Source organism: Triticum urartu, chromosome 6 (assembly GCF_003073215.2).
Source record: "Triticum urartu cultivar G1812 chromosome 6, Tu2.1, whole genome shotgun sequence".
NCBI lineage: Eukaryota > Viridiplantae > Streptophyta > Magnoliopsida > Poales > Poaceae > Triticum > Triticum urartu.
The window spans coordinates 556,455,944-556,468,114 of NC_053027.1; positions in this window are offsets into that span (position 1 = coordinate 556,455,944).

The window sequence follows — 12,171 nt, forward strand, 5'->3', positions numbered from 1 at the left end:
TATGTAGACATGACCGAGACACGTCTCCGGTCAATAACCAATAGCGGAACCTGATGTCTACTACACAACCTTCTTCTTGTAGACGTTGTTGGGCCTCCAAGTGCAGAGGTTTGTAGGACAGTAGCAAATTTTCCTCGAGTGGATGACCTAAGGTTTATCAATTCATAGGAGGCGTAGGATGAAGATGGTCTCTCTCAAGCAACCCCGCAACCAAATAACTGATGGGGAACGTAGCATAAATTCAAAATTTTCCTACGTGTCACCAAGATCAATCTATGGAGTCATCTAGCAACGAGGGAGGAGTGGATCTACATACCCTTGTAGATCGCGCGCGGAAGCGTTCAAGAGAACGGGGTTGATGGAGTCGTACTCGTCGTGATCCAAATCACCGATGATCCTAGTGCCGAACGGACGGCACCTCCGTGTTCAACACACGTACAGCCCGGTGACGTCTCCCATGCCTTGATCCAGCAAGGAGAGAGGGAGAGGTTGAGGAAGACTCCATCCAGCAGCAGCACAACGGCGTGGTGGTGATGGAGGAGCGTGGAAATCCTGCAGGGCTTCGCCAAGCACCACAGGATATGAGGAGAAAGAGAGGGAGGGCTGCACCAACAGGCAGAGATCAGATCGCGTGTTATGGGCAGCCCCAGGCCTCACTATATATAGGGGAGAGGGAGGAGGGTGCGCCCCCTCTAGGGTTCCCACCCCTAGAGGGGCGGCAGCCCTAGATGGGTCTTGGGGTGGCGGCCAAGGGAGGATTCCCTCCCCCCCAAGGCACCTAGGAGGTGCCTTCCCCTCCTAGGACTCTTCCTTTAGGGTTTCCCCACACTAGGCGCATGGGCCCTTGGGGAAAGTGGCGCCCCAGCCCACTTTGGGCTGGATCCCTTCCCACTTCAGCCCATGGGACCCTCCGGGATAGGTGGCCCCACCCGGTGGACCCCCGTGACCCTTCCGGTGGTCCCGGTACAATACCGATGACCCCGAAACTTGTCCCGATGGCCGAAATAGGACTTCCTATATATAAATCTTTACCTCCGGACCATTCCGGAACTCCTCGTGACGTCCGGGATCTCATCCGGGACTCCGAACAACATTCGGTAACCACATACAAACTTCCTTTATAACCCTAGCGTCATCGAACCTTAAGTGTGTAGACCCTACGGGTTCGGGAGACATGCAGACATGACCGAGACGTTCTCCGGTCAATATCCAACAGCGGGATCTGGATACCCATGTTGGCTCCCACATGTTCCACGATGATCTCATCGGATGAACCACGATGTCAAGGACTTAATCAATCCCGTATACAATTCCCTTTGTCTAGCGGTACGATACTTGCCCGAGATTCGATCGTCGGTATCCCGATACCTTGTTCAATCTCGTTACCGGCAAGTCTCTTTACTCGTTTCGTAACACATCATCCCGTGATCAACTCCTTGATCACATTGTGCACATTATGATGATGTCCTACCGAGTGGGCCCAGAGATACCTCTTCGTTCACACGAAGTGACAAATCCCAGTCTCGATTCGTGCCAACCCAACAGACACTTTCGGAGATACCTGTAGTGTACCTTTATAGCCACCCACTTACGTTGTGACGTTTGGCACACCCAAAGCACTCCTACGGTATCTGGGAGTTGCACAATCTCATGGTCTAAGGAAATGATACTTGACATTAGAAAAGCTTTAGCATACGAACTACACGATCTAGTGCTATGCTTAGGATTGGGTCTTGTCCATCACATCATTCTCCTAATGATGTGATCCCGTTATCAACGACATCCAATGTCCATGGTCAGGAAACCGTAACCATATGTTGATCAACGAGCTAGTCAACTAGAGGCTTACTAGGGACATGATGTTGTCTATGTATCCACACATGTATCCGAGTTTCCTATCAATACAATTCTAGCATGGATAATAAACGATTATCATGAACAAGGAAATATAATAATAATCAATTTATTATTGCCTCTAGGGCATATTTCCAACAATAACAAAGAGTCTCTTGTGTCCCCAACACACCCAATACAATGGTAAATTGTATAGGTGCACTAGTTCGGCGAAGAGATGGTGATACAAGTGGTATATGGATGGTAGATAAAGGTTTTTGTAATCTGAAAATATAAAAACAGCAAGGTAACGAATGATAAAAGAGAGCGTAAACGGTATTGCAATGCGTTGAAACAAGGCCTAGGGTTCATACTTTCGCTAGTGTAAGTTCTCTCAACAATAATATCATAGTTGGATCACATAACTATCCCTCAACATGCAACAAAGAGTCACTCCAAAGTCACTAATAGCGGAGAACGAATGAAGAGATTATGGTAGGGTATGAAACCACCTCAAAATTATTCTTTCCAATCAATCCGTTGGGCTATTCCTATAAGTGTCACAAACAGCCTTAGAGTTCATACTAGAATAACACCTTAATACACAAATCAACCAAAACCCTAATGTCACCTAGATACTCCAATGTCACCTCAAGTATCCGTGGGTATGATTATACGATATGCATCACACAATCTCAGATTCATCTATTCAACCAACACAAAGGACCTCAAAGAGTGCCCCAAAGTTCTACCGGAGAATCACGATGAAAACGTGTGCCAACCCCTATGCATAGGTTCATGGGCAGAACCCGCAAGTTGATCACCAAAACATACATCAAGTGAATCACGTGATATCCCATTGTCACCACAGATATCCACGGCAAGACATACATCAAGTGTTCTCAAATCTTTAAAGACTCAATCCGATAAGATAACTTCAAAGGGGAAACTCAATTCATTACAAGAGAGTAGAGGGGGAGAAAACATCATAGGATCCAAATATAATAGCAAAGCTCGCGATACATCAGATCAAACACATAGCTACTGGTACATACCCTCAGCCCCGAGGGAGAACTACTCCCTCCTCATCATGGAGAGCACCGGGATGATGAAGATGACCCCCGGAGAAGGATTCCCCCTCCGGCAGGGTGCCGGAACGGATCTAGATTGGTTTTCGGTGGCTACGGAGGCTTCTGGCGGCGGAACTCCCGGTCTATTGTATGTTCTGGAAGTTTTAGGATACGTAGGTATATATGGGTGTAGGAAGTACGTCGGTGGAGCTCCGGGGGCCCCACGAGGCAGGGGGCGCGCCCTTGGGGGGGCACCCCCCACCCTCGTGAGCACCTCCCTTGGCTCTTGACGTGGGGTCCAAGTCCATCCGGTAGCTTTCCTTCCAAAAATAACTTCTCTAGTTGATTTCGTTCCGTTTCGACTCCGTTTGATATTCCTTTTCTTCGAAACACTGAAATAGGCAAAAAACAGCAATTCTGGGCTGGGCCTCCGGTTAATAGATTAGTCCCAAAAATAATATAAAAGTGGATAATAAAGCCCAATATTTCCCAAAACAGTAGATAACATAGCATGGAGCAATAAAAAATTATAGATACGTTGGAGACGTATCAAGCATACCCAAGCTTAATTCCTGCTTGTCCTCGAGTAGGTAAATGATAAAAACAGATTTTTTTGATGCGGAGTGCTACTTGGCATAATTTCAATGTTTCTTCTTAATTGTGGTATGAATATTCAGATCCGAAAGATTCAAGACAAAAGTTCATATTGACATAAAAATGATAATACTTCAAGCATACTAACTAAGCAATTATGTCTTCTCAAAATAACATGGCCAAAGAAAGTTCATCCCTACAAAATCATATAGTTTAGTCATGTTTCATTTTCATCACACAAGAATGCTCTCATCATGCACAACCCCGATGACAAGCCAAGCAATTGTTTCATACTTTAGTAATCTCAAACTCATAAACTTTCACGCAATACATGAGCGCGAGCCATGGATATAGCACTATGGGTGGAATAGAATATAATGAGGGGGGTTATATGGAGAAGACAAAAAAGGAGAAAGTCTCACATCAACGAGGCTAATCAATGGGCTATGGAGATGCCCACCGATTGATGTTAATGCAAGGAGTAGGGATTGCCATGCAACGGATGCACTAGAGCTATAAATGTATGAAAGCTCAACAAAAGAAACTAAGTGGGTGTGCATCCAACTTGCTTGCTCACGAAGACCTAGGGCACTTGAGGAGGCCCATTGTTGGAATATACAAGCCAAGTTCTATAATGAAAAATTCCCACTAGTATACGAAAGTGACAAAACAAGAGACTCTCTACTATGAAGATCATGGTGCGACTTTGAAGCACAAGTGTGGTAAAAGGATAGTAACATTGTCCCTTCTCTCTTTTTCTCTCTTTTTCATTTTTTGGGCCTTCTCTTTTTTTGGGCCTTCTCTTTTTTATTTTTTTATTCCTCACTTGGGACAATGCTCTAGAAAATGATGATCATCATACTTCTATTTATTTACAACTCAATGATTACAGCTCGATACTAGAACAAAGATGACTCTATATGAATGCCTCCGGCGGTGTACCGGGATATGCAATGAACCAAGAGTGACATGTATGAAAGAATTATGAACGGTGGCTTTGCCACAAATACTATGTCAACTACATGATCATGCTAAGCAATATGACAATGATGAATGTGTCATGATGAACGGAATGATGGAAAGTTGCATGGCAATATATCTCGGAATGGCTATGGAAATGCCATAATAGGTAGGTATGGTGGCTGTTTTGAGGAAGATATAAGGAAGTTTATGTGTGAAAGAGCGTATCATATCACGGGGTTTGGATGCACCGGCGAAGTTTGCACCAACTCTCAATGTGAGAAAGGGCAATGCACGGTACCGAAGAGGCTAGCAAGGATGGAAGGGTGAGAGTGCGTATAATCCATGGACTCAACATTATTCATAAAGAACTCACATACTTATTGAAAAAATCTACAAGTCATCAAAAACCTCGGCACTACGCACATGCTCCTAGGGGGATAGATTGGTAGGAAAAGACCATCGCTTGTCCCCAGCCGCCACTCATAAGGAAGACAATCAAATAACATCTCATGTTTCAAATTTGTTGCATAACGTTTACCATATGTGCATGCTACGGGACTTGCAAACTCCAACACAAGTATTTTTCAATTTCACAACTACTCAACTAGCACGACTTTGATATTATTACCTCCATATCTCGAAACAATCATCAAGCATCAAACTTCTCTTAGTATTCAAAACACTCATAAGAAAATTTTACTAATCTCGAATACCTAGCATATTAGGATTTTAAGAAAATTACCATGCTATTTAAGACTCTCATTAATAATCTAAGTGAAGCACTAGAGCATCGACAAACTACTCCGAAAGATATAAGTGAGGATCAATGAGTAGTTGAATAATTATGCAACTATGTGAAGACTCTCTAACATTTAAGAATTTCAGATCTTTGTATTTTATTCAAACAACAAGCAAAATTAAAGAAAATAAAATGACGCTCCAAGCAAAAACACATATCATGTGGTAAATAAAAATATAGCTCCAAGTAAAGTTACCGATGAACGAAGACAAAAGAGGGGATGCCTTCCGGGGCATCCCCAAGCTTAGGCTCTTGGCTATCCTTGAATATTACCTTGGGGTGACTTGAGAATCCCCAAGCTTAGGCTCTTGCCACTCCTTATTCCATAGTCCATCGAACCCTTACCCAAAACTTGGAAACTTCACAACACAAAACTTAACAAAAAACTCGTAAGCTCCGTTAGTATAAGAAAATAAATCACCACTTCAAGGTACTGTAATGAATTCATTATTTATTTATATTGGTGTTAAACCTAATGTATTCCAACTTCTCTATGGTTTATAAACTATTTTACTAGCCATAGATTCATCAAAATAAGTAAACAACACATGAAAAACAGAATCTGTCGAAAACAGAGCAGTCTGTAGTAATCTGGATCAAACGTATACTTATGGAACTTGTAAAATTCTCAAATAAATTTATGGACCTGAGGAATTTATCTATTAATCATCTGCAAAAACAATTAACTAAATATCACTTCCCAAATAAAAATGGCAGCAATTCTCGTGAGCGCCAAAGTTTCTGTTTTTTACAGCATGATCAACAAGACTTTTCCCAAGTCTTCCCAAAGGTTTTACTTGGCACAAACACTAATTAAAAGCATAAAACCACCTCTAAACAGAGGTTAGATGAATTATTTATTACTAAACAGGAACAAAAAGCAAGGAACTAAAATAAAATTGGGTTGCCTCCCAACAAGCGCTATCGTTTAACGCCCCTAGCTAGGCATGATGATTTCAACGATGCTCACATAAAAGATAAGAATTGTAACATAAAGAAAGCATCATGAAGAATATTACTAGCACCTTTAAGTCTAACCCACTTCGTATGCATAGGGATTTTGTGATCAAACAACTTGTGGGAACAATAATCAACTAGCATAGGAGGGCAAAACAAGCATAACTTCAAAACTTTAAGCACATAGAGAGGAAACTTGATATTACTGCAACTCCTACAAGCATATATTCCTCCCTCATAATAATTTTCAGTAGCATCATGAATGAATTCAACAATATAATCAGCACCTAAAGCATTCTTTTCATGATCTACAAGCATAGAAAATTTACTACTCTCCACATAAGCAAAATTCTTCTCATGAATAATAGTGGGAGCAAACTCAACAAAATAACTATTATGTGATTGAAAATTAAGATAAAGATGACAAGTTTCATGGTTATCATTATCCTATATACTTAACAAGTTCATCCCCACTAAGTGATTTATCTTGACATGCAACATGTACACATCAGCAAAGTAGCCACGTCACAACCATGCATTCCCACCGCAAGGCGCAAGCCCACATCCTCGGGTGTGAACCGACCTTCCCCCCCCCCCCCAAATTCAAGCCATGCATTACCTATCCGATTCAATGAGCCACGAACCGAGGAGGTTGGCCTTTTCCGCTTCTCCTCCCTGGCCGCTTCTCATTCTCCGCTTCCTCTGCCCTCCACTTTCCTCACTCTTGCGCTTCCATCCTCACCGGGGCTACAAATACGTTGCCCTTGTGGATGTGGCGACTGCGTGGTCAAGACGGTGTCCGTGAAACCCTAAACAACCTTTACCAATCTTTTCCACCCACTTCGGGTCCTCCTTCTACTGCCGGCCTCCCCACGCCGATGTTCAGACCCGTCCCTCCGGTTGTTCCTCCGCTCCGGGTCCTCCTCGCGGCGACGGCATCGGACGCACCAGACGCGGCGGACGCGACTTGCGGCCCTGGTTTGTGTGGGATCCATCAAGGTGGCCTCGGGAAGGAGCAGGTCACCAGTATCCCCACGCCTCGTTGCCGGCCACTCCTCACCACCGCCATGGCCGGCAAGCCATCACCTCGCAGCCGATTTATTCTCTGTGCATGCCATGTCTCCTCTGCGGTTTCTCCTCACGCCGACGGCCTGGGACGCACGCACCGGATGAGACCCTCCCTGCCGCAGAGGAGAAGCTCGCCGGCCTCCCCCTGCCTCCTTTCCGTGGATATCAATGCCCGCAAGCCCAGCTTCAAGAAGACGGTTAGCTTCTCTTCCCCTTAACGCGATTGCCTTCATTTGGTGTTGTCATTTGTGATGTCTATGATTTTTGGTGCTTACAATCACTCATAAAGATGGGATCCTAGATGGTGGCGTGCTGCATGACAGTTCTTCTCTGTTTTTCCTTAGGTGTGCCATGTTCAGGTTCCTAATGTTCTAAACCTTTGCATGTTCAGGTTCAATTCAGAATTTGAGAACCAGGTGCTTACGGTGTCACGCAGTACAGTGAAAAGGGCGTTCAGATATACTTAACAGGTTACATATCTTTCCCCTTCGTCTCCCTCCTACGGTCCTACCTTGCTTGAAAACAGTTCTCCACCACTATTAAAACACTGCTGAAACTGCTCTACAGGTCCATCATTTCAGCTTCAGGTTCATTCATCTCTCTAAATTGTGAGAAGGAGGAGCTATCAAGGCTAGGGATGTGTATACATCACTCTTAGCCATCGGAAGAAGTGGCCAGTTTTCCCTGTACACCTAATTGTCTACAATTTCAATTGATTTATTTATTTTTGCAAGAATTCGAAACTACAGGACACAGGAGGCATCCAATAGATGTGATTTCCTGTTTGCTTTTGTCAAATATCTTCATAATTGTATAAGTCACTCACCTTATTAATCTTTTCGTCTCCATAGAGGTTATGTTTGTGAGCACGTTTAATCCCAGTCTTCTATTTATTAGCTCGCTACTTATTGGTCCATGTTTTGCTAATTGATTCAGACACATTCCACTTTTGCTTGAATTTATACTGTGAGAAGTAGTGATGCCAAACAGGTTGTTATTCTTAATCAATGGGAATTGAAGATCTACTCCCATAATACAAAGGAAAAAAATAGAATAAGCCTTTCTTAGTATCAAGGCAGTGTTCCACACTTTGATATTCTGATGCACTATAGTGCAATTCATAGAAATCCTATTCACACTGAAGCATTGGTCATACAATGATTAGACATTGATATCTAATCATTTGGCCGTACATCGACAAGACCCAGTCTACTATCCGTGGAGAAACTGTTCTCTTTTGTCACATTGTTCACCTTGGAATTTATAATGCTGATTTGCAGTTATATAAAAAGTTTAAGTTATTTTAATGCCAACAAAGAGATCCCGCAGCAACGTGCGGGGTATCATCTAGTTCTTTAAAGCATACGTGTCATCACAATAATCATCATAGATAGGAGGCATGCTTTCATCATAATAAATTTGCTCATCAAAACTTGGGGGACAAAAATATCATCTTCATCAAACATAGCTTTCCCAAGCTTGTGGCTTTGCATATCATTAGCATCATGGATATTCAAGGAATTCATACTAACAACATTGCAATCATGCTCATCATTCAAATATTTAGTGCCGAACATTTTATAGATTTCTTCTTCTAGCACTTGAGCACAATTTTCCTTTCCATCATACTCACGAAAGATATTAAAAAGATGAAGCGTATGAGACAGACTCAATTCCATTTTTTTGTAATTTTCTTTTATAAACTAAACTGGTGATAAAACAAGAAACTAAAAGACTCGATTGCAAGATCTAAAGATATACCTTCAAGCGCTAACCTCCCCGGCAATGGCGCCAGAAAAGAGCTTGATGTCTACTACACAACCTTCTTATTGTAGACGTTGTTGGGCCTCCAAGTGCAGAGGTTTGTAAGATAGTGGAAAATTTCCCTAGAGTGGATGACCTAAGGTTTATCAATCCGTAGGAGGCGTAGGATGAAGATAGTCTCTCTCAAGCAACCCTGCAACCAAATAACAAAGAGTCTCTTGTGTCCCCAACACACCCAATACAATGGTAAATTGTATAGGTGCACTAGTTTGGCGAAGAGATGGTGATACAAGTGGTATATGGATGGTAGATAAAGGTTTTTGTAATCTGAAAATATAAAAACAGCAAGGTAACGAATGATAAAAGAGAGCGTAAACGGTATTGCAATGCGTTGAAACAAGGCCTAGGGTTCATACTTTCGCTAGTGTAAGTTCCCTCAACAATAATATCATAGTTGGATCACATAACTATCCCTCAACATGCAACAAAGAGTCACTCCAAAGTCACTAATAGCGGAGAACGAACGAAGAGATTATGGTAGGGTACGAAACCACCTCAAAGTTATTCTTTCCAATCAATCCGTTGGGCTATTCCTATAAGTGTCACAAACAGCCCTAGAGTTCGTACTAGAATAACACCTTAAGACACAAATCAACCAAAACCCTAATGTCACCGAGATACTGTTGGGGAACGTAGTAATTTCAAAAATTTCCTACGCACACGCAAGATCATGGTGATGCATAGCAACGAGAGGGGAGAGTGTTGTCCACATACCCTCATAGACCGAAAGCGGAAGCGTTAGCACAACGCGGTTGATGTAGTCGTACGTCTTCACGATCCGACCGATCAAGTACCGAACGTACGGCACCTCCGAGTTCAGCACACGTTCAGCCCGATGATGTCCCTCGAACTCTGATCCAGCCGAGTGTTGAGGGAGAGTTTCGTCAGCACGACGGCGTGGTAACAATGTTGACGTTCTACCGACGCAGGGCTTCGCCTAATCACTGCTACAGTATTATCGAGGTGGACTATGGTGGAGGGGGGCACCGCACACGGCTAAGAGATCAATGATCAATTGTTGTGTTTCTAGGGTGCCCCCTGCCCCCCGTATATAAAGGAGCAAGGGGGGTGTGGCCGGCCAAGGGAGAGGGCATGCCAGGAGGAGTCCTACTCCCACTGGGAGTAGGACTCCCCCCCTTTCCTAGTTGGATTAGGACTTGAGGGGGAAGGAGTGGAGGAGAAGGAAGGAAGGGGGCGCCGCCCCCCTCTCCTTGTCCTATTCGGACTAGGGGGGAGGGGCGCGCGGCCAGCCCTTGCCTCTTCTCCTCTCTTCTACCTAGGCCCACTAAGGCCCATTTGATTCCCGGGGGGTTCCGGTAACCTCCCGGTACTCGGATAAAATCCCGATTTTACCCGGAACACTTCCGATATCCAAACATAGGCTTCCAATATATCAATCTTCATGTCTCGACCATTTCGAGACTCCTCGTCATGTCCGTGATCATATCTGGGACTCCGAACAACCTTCGGTACATCAAAATATATAAACTCATAATATAACTGTCATCGTAACGTTAAGCGTGCGGACCCTACGGGTTCGAGAACTATGTAGACATGACCGAGACACCTCTCCGGTCAATAACCAATAGCGGAACCTGGATGCTCATATTGGCTCCTACATATTCTACGAAGATCTTTATCGGTCAGACCGCACAACAACATACATTGTTCTCTTTGTCATCGGTATGTTACTTACCCGAGATTCGATCGTCGGTATCTCAATACCTAGTTCAATCTCATTACCGGCAAGTCTCTTTACTCATTCTGTAATACATCATCCCGCAACTAACTCATTAGTTGCAATGCTTGCAAGGCTTAAGTGATGTGCATTACCGAGAGGGCCCAGAGATACCTCTCCGACAATCGGAGTGACAAATCCTAATCTCGAAATACGCCAACCCAACAAGTACCTTCGGAGACACCTATAGAGCACCTTTATAATCACCCAGTTACGTTGTGACGTTTGGTAGCACACAAAGTGTTCCTCCGGTAAACGGGAGTTGCATAATCTCATAGTCATAGGAACATGTATAAGTCATGAAGAAAGCAATAGCAACAAACTAAACGATCAAGTGCTATGCTAACGGAATGGGTCAAGTCAATCACATCATTCTCTAATGATGTAACCCCATTAATCAAATGACAACTCATGTCTATGGCTAGGAAACTTAATCATCTTTGATTCAACGAGCTAGTCAAGTAGAGGCATACTAGTGACATATTGTTTGTCTATGTATTCACACATGTATTATGTTTCCGGTTAATACAATTTTGGCATGAATAATAAACATTTATCATGATATAAGGAAATAAATAATAACTTTATTATTGCCTCTAGGGCATATTTCCTTCAGATACTCCAATGTCACCTCAAGTATCCGTGGGTATGATTATACGATATGCATCACACAATCTCAGATTCATCTATTCAACCAACACAAAGGACCTCAAAGAGTGCCCCAAAGTTCTACCGGAGAATCATGACGAAAACGTGTGCCAACCCCTATGCATAGGTTCATGGGCAGAACCCGCAAGTTGATCACCAAAACATACATCAAGTGAATCACGTGATATCCCATTGTCACCACAGATATCCACGACAAGACATACATCAAGTGTTCTCAAATCTTTAAAGACTCAATCCGATAAGACAACTTCAAAGGGGAAACTCAATTCATTACAAGAGAGTAGAGGGGGGAGAAAACATCATAGGATCCAAATATAATATCAAAGCTCGCGATACATCAAGATCGTATCACCTCAATAACACGAGAGAGAGAGAGAGATCAAACACATAGCTACTGGTACATACCCTCAGCCCCGAGGGAGAACTACTCCCTCCTCGTCATGGAGAGCACCGGGATGATGGAGATGGCCACCGGAGAAGGATTCCCCCTCCGTCAGGGTGCCGGAACGGGTCTAGATTGGTTTTCGGTGGCTACGGAGGCTTCTGGCGGCGGAACTCCCGATCTATTGTATGTTCTAGAAGTTTTAGGATACGGAGGTATATATGGGTGCAGGAAGTACGTCGGTGGAGCTTCGGGGGCTCCACGAGGGAGGGGG